This window comes from Nelumbo lutea, chromosome 4 (genome assembly GCF_056320005.1).
Source record: "Nelumbo lutea isolate HS-2025 chromosome 4, American lotus-T2T, whole genome shotgun sequence".
NCBI classification, from domain to species: Eukaryota; Viridiplantae; Streptophyta; class Magnoliopsida; order Proteales; family Nelumbonaceae; genus Nelumbo; species Nelumbo lutea.
The window spans coordinates 86102495-86108728 of NC_142687.1; positions in this window are offsets into that span (position 1 = coordinate 86102495).

Consider the following 6234-nt stretch of genomic DNA (forward strand, 5'->3'; position numbering starts at 1 on the left):
ATTTTATCGAGTCTAAAGAGGAGGAACGCAACACACAATCTCTCATCCAAACTCCATCGACTCAAGGAGGAACACAACATGCACCTCTCAATCTCCATGAATGTCACCAAAAACCACTGTTCACAGCCTTAATCTCCATGAATGTCACCAAAAGCCTTTGTTCACAGCCCAAGACCAAAAGAATTTAAATTTGAAGTAGCAACTAAAGCACTCTCACCTGTAACAAGAATGGTCGATCATGCATAGGGTGACTACAAGCATCTCAGGTCAGTCAACCACCTTGGAAGTTGGAAGGACGTCCCCTCCGTTGGAAACACGAAACACTATGATATGATTTCCCATGCTAACTTTATCCCCTAATTTCCCACAGCACTTGCTTGAAAATCAGCATATATAGGCTACAACATTGCCGCCCTACCTCGCCATGAAGAAGTCCTCTTCCCCAAAGAGGTATCCGCCCTTTCCACTACTAAACTCACCCAGACTTTCTTTTGTTTAATATGAATCTCCAAAACTTTGGAAAAACAATCTCATTGCATCCAACCTCTTCCAACTCAGATAGTCCTCATCAACAACCACAAAGCCCTCAACACATCATTTGTAACCTCTCTGAAACCCAGCTGAAACAACTTCCTCCTCCCATGCTTTCTTTGTTATTATTCATGGAGCGAGATTTTAGAATAATTAACCCATGCTTCATGCATGGTGCTTTATCGAGCTTCGGAGGAAAAAGAAAATGCCTCATAGCTAAGCAAAATACTTTTCTGGGAATTTTGATACAAAAAAGAGTTCTTCTATTGGCCAGCATCAATGAATAGAAAAGAAATCATAGGTGGTAGACATGATCAAGATAACATAGAGCTAATCTATCCTGGGAAGTTAACACATCGCCTGTCCGACGAGCCCCCTTGTTTAATATGCAGATTAAGCATATCAATCACCTCTCTGAATCAAACAAGACAGACAACCACACATCGTATAGGATAACCCTTTGGATTACTTTTCCAGTTCAAATCTAGAGATGGCAACACAGGGTATCCATGAAAACTGCCCTTTTCATTCTTAAACCTGATTAAGCATTCTTAATCTCAAACCATCCCAAATTGGTTTAACTTTTCATTTCAATTTCCCAATTTCATGATGCGTGTTAATTTTATAGCAAAAGATTTGAGTGCACTGGTTGATACTGCTCAGACGATGTCGGAGACAAAGGTGACTCCGGTTAAGAGAGCACTAGGTTCTTCCAAACATGGATTTTTTACCGAATTGGTAGGTCGAGATTGACTGAAATGACTTGGTACCAAAAATAACAGTTGTAGGATTATCCGACTAGGAAAAATAGTGGACGAGATGGAATAGCAGAGAAACCATCCCACAAAACTTTTTCCTTCTCTCTAAGAAACAGAGAAGGAAGAAGGTTGAAAGAAAGAAGGACAATGCCACACCATGAACGGAGGTTTTTGTTGCTCGATTAGGATAAAATCATTAAGTGACGCATAGGGGTAATTTTATAACTATTGACATTTTCTGTCCTCGTCATCAACGGAAGGGAGGTTTTGGTCGCATTCTTTAAAAATCTAGGGGAGGCTTTTGCTAAAGTGAAACTATAAGGAAGATTTTTATGATTGTCAAAAACTTCAGGAGAGGTTTTTGTATTTTATCCTAAAAATAATATATATATAATTATTTCTTATTTTATATAAAAAATATAAAAAAATATTGAAATATAAGCTCTAAGGAAGGTTTTTATGATTGCCAAAAACTTCAGGAGAGGTTTTTGTATTTTATCCTATAAATAAATAAATAAATATATATATATATATATATCTAATTATTTCTTATTTTATATAAAAAATAAAAAAAATATTGAAATATAAGCTCTAATGAAGGTTTTTATGACTGTCAAAAACTTGAGGGGAGGTTTTTGTATTTTATCCTAAAAATAATATATATATATATATATATATAATTATTTCTTATTTTATATAAAAAATAAAAAAATATATTGAAATATAAGCTCAATTAAGCTCGTGAAATCCATTGTCTCTTTTGCTTTGAACAAGAACGTCAAGGTACATGAGTTTTTGAAATCATTGATAGGCCTGGTATATTCTTGGAAATAATTGGTGGATAAATTTGTCACAGAGGCCCATGATGATGGTAGATTTGCAGATAACAAATTTGAGCAATATTGTTGGTGTTTGGCATTGATGTTGTTTTCTAAGCAAATGGTGTCATATCAGAGAAAGTGGTGCTTCAAACAATACCTTCTTGTTTGGTACCATTTTTCTAGAAAAACATTACTCCAGACCATGCCTTAGAAATCAAGAAAGTGTGGTATGGAGCAATGCCAAATTCAATGTTTTCTGAGAAAACGGTGCGTTGCTACCAGTGGTGCAATGATGTGGCATCATCTTGGACGTTGGATAATATAGACTATGTTGAAAACGTTGCTGCCAACACTGGTATCAACCAAAACCAATGTTGTTTTCTCATAAAACAGTCTATGTGGCAGCACCAATTCCAAACAAAAAAAAAAAAAGGAAAAGAAAATGGTGCTTACAACTCCACATGCCCAACACCGATACCAAACACCTACATTGATTATTGGAGTATGTAGTGTTACGGGTGCAACTTGGTCGGGCCCAGCCTGAAAATTTACATGTGATATATATATGGGCTTGAGCCCGAGCCCCACCTAAGTGCATCGAATTATGGTACAAGCTAGGCTCATATTGGGGAAGATCAAGCTTGACCTTGGACTCAATCTGGGTTTGGTCCTTCAGCCTAAATTTTAGGGTTGAGCCTAGATTGACCATAAACCTAGTCCAACCATCTGACTTGTACCCCTATGTAGTGTGATTTCATAAGGCCATACACTTGGTCCTAGATAAACGGGTGACGAAGAAAAAGTTCGTAGAGCAGTGTATCTAGGGCATGGGGCCATATAATATATATATATATATATATATTAAAGGAAGGCTTTACAGGAAATAGAATTTTAATTCAATTTCCCACTTTCCCATTTTTATAGGAAATAGAATTCAAATTCAACTACCCACATTTTCAGGAAATAGCAATTCAATTCATTCATGGGTAAGCACTAGTTGCTTTCTCTATGAATAAAAATGATTAAACAATTCAAAACATTATTAAATAATTAATAAATTGAGAAAAGTACTATAATATGATTAAACAAATATAATTTATTATCACTATAGAATGGATACTTGAATAATAAAATGATTAAGTAATTTACTAATTAAGAATTAAATTTACAAGAAAAATATTGAATAATTTAGTTTATTCAAATAAAAAAATGATCAAGCAATTAATATTGACTAATTCAGTAAGAAAATAATTGAGCAATTAATAAAATGTTTAAAAATTAAAAAAATTGATAAAAGAAAATTGATTAAATAATTAAATATGATTAATTAAAAAATGATTAAATAGCAAAATTCAAATCCAACACTTCATGCATCCCACGAGTAATACATTCTTTAAATGTTAGCAATATTAATTAACAGTATTTAATATAACAGTTTATATTTTAAAACTTTACTACCTTATAAATAGTAGTTATTATTGATATCTATTAACAGTATATAAGACAGGTGTTTGTATTTTGTAATTTTTATTTCCAGTGTTTCAAAAATGTTCTAATAATTAACAATAATTACCAATAACAGTAATTAACAGTAATATTATCGACAAAATTTATCAAAATTATATTGATTAACATTATTTATTATAGTATTCATATAATTTTATTATGGATTTAATACTATTAAATATGTATACATACATGTATGTATGTTTTAATATATGTATGTATGACATTAACTTCCTCGTACTTAGAAAGGTGTCATTCACTAGTTGACATTCAAAAGGAAAAAATGGGGCATGAGGCCATTTTGCAGAATAGAATAGGGATCAAGAATGACGAGCTGCCCATGTTTCTTGCAACTTTAGAAGTGCACTAAGAGACAGCAATCACAGTTGACAATCTCCTTCCAATGCAATGGGGTAACATAGTCACCGGGAGTAGGAATCTGGATTTCCTCTTGCGCACCTCACATGGGCCTAACAACTTCATCCCACCATGGATTGAGACATTTCTTTATGAATACCAACACAAAGTATGGGAGATGTTTCCAATGCATGGTGGGATGGGACTGTGAGGTCTGTGTGGTGCGTTCTGTGAGGAGTAGATCCCATTCTAGGCATAGATCTTATTCTTGATGGAGTCTGGCTTCAGTCAGAGCAAAGCCCATTCCAACAACCTTTACAACCTTGTGTTGGGAATATCTCTGTAGTTATGTGATTTATTTCATGGGAGATATTCTTAATGCAAGGTTGCAAGGGGCTGATTGAAAGGTGTGAGCACAGATTTGCCCTGATAGAAGTCGAACTCTTCCTAATGAATCCGAAACTACTCTTTACACAGCACTACTCACGCCTACCTCACAGGCACATCCCACCATGTATTAAGAATATTTTCCATACTTTTATATTATTTATTCATGGGAAACGTTCTCAATGCACAGGATGTGTGCGTGAAATCAGTGTTTAGACGGAACTGAATGAGATTTTTGATAATGAATGAAATTTGAATGACTAATTTGATTTGTATGTTGGTATATGATCAACAAAAAGAAATGTTTTTAATTATCTCTCTCTTTTTTTTATTTTTTTAAGATTTCAACTTTTCATACGTAAAATAGGTGGAAATCTTGTTCGACATGATTTAGCACTTTTATACTGATATTGTGAGGGCCCACAATGTCACTATGCTAGAAATTGCCTCCAAATCTTGACCCTTTTAAAAAATCGAATCTGTTACTTGCATCGCTATACCGTAATATTTTCAGGGCCCACTATGGCACTAAGGCTCCGTTTGGAAAAAAATATATATATATATATACATATATATATATAATACAAGGTTTTGTATTCTATATATTTGTATTTATAGTTTTGCACTCTTTTCAAACGAAAACTAAACAATCAATAATACATTAGTGTTTCATACATGATGAAGGGTGATTTGGCTCGACCTAGCAAGAAGGGGACACGTGGGTGCAATCTGATCAAGGGATGAAAGCTTAGCCTGGCAAGCCTAGTTCGCAACATTTGGGGTTCGGGTATTCAACCACCTTGGTGTAGAGGCACCTCGGCATCCAATACAGTTCGAGACTAAAGAATCAAAGTACCAGCTTGGAGATAATGACCTGAATCGCCATGTGATCGACTCTAGAGGCCTCTCCAACAGATTCCAAGTTAATTGAGATCACGATGAGCTAACAGATCCCAACTTTTCCAAGATCACGATGAGAACTCGTCCCGGCTCCACTAGAGTTGGAGGTGAAACGATAAGCTTTATCTACATACTGCTCCTTCAAAAGCGGAACGAACATTATCTCCACACCCCGGAGATCCCGGAGCTCTTTCGTGAGACCCACGACTACTCCAGTATATAAAGATAGAAACCTCAAGGCAAAGGGACGCATTATTACTCTACTCTCTAGCACTCTCAAGCATTCAACTCGCATTTACAGTATGCTTACTGACTTAAGCATTAGAGCGACCTTGTCGGGTTAGCTACCCTGGGTTCTTTGATAGATGTTTTGTAGATCGATCTAGCTCGCCGTCCACCTGGAGTCTGGATCGCCCTCCAGCTAGGAGTAGTCAGATAGTGCACCATCAATTGGTGTCGTCTGTGGGAATTCGATCGAAAGGTCATTCCTACCTCTTTGCAGCTTCAACTCAACTTTAACTTCAATGGCATCCTCTAACCACACCGGGAAAAGCGTCGAGATGAACACCACCGGGGGGCAAGCCCAGTAGCTAACCTTTCCCCAAGCTCCTACGGTGTGCATTGGACAGTTCACCATTCCGCTCATAGTGTCTGGAGTCTCATCGCTAACTGCACCATCGAGCACTGCACAGGTGAGCGCCCCGCTTCCCCCAGTGGTAGGCGTAACTTTCTCTGAACCCTTCGTGGTTCCTCCTGGAGTGGGGAGCTCCCAGTTCCACGACCTCGTTCAGTGCGTCCGAGCCATTCAGATCCAAATGTAGCAAGTCCAGTAGTTTCAACAGTACCAGTAGTATTACTTCTACCAGCAATATCAACACTAGTTCCCCCCACTACATCCAAACCAGCAGTCGGTCCCACCTCGGCACCCAGGGCCCCATCACGGTTAGAACCCGAATCGCCTTGGGATTAACCAA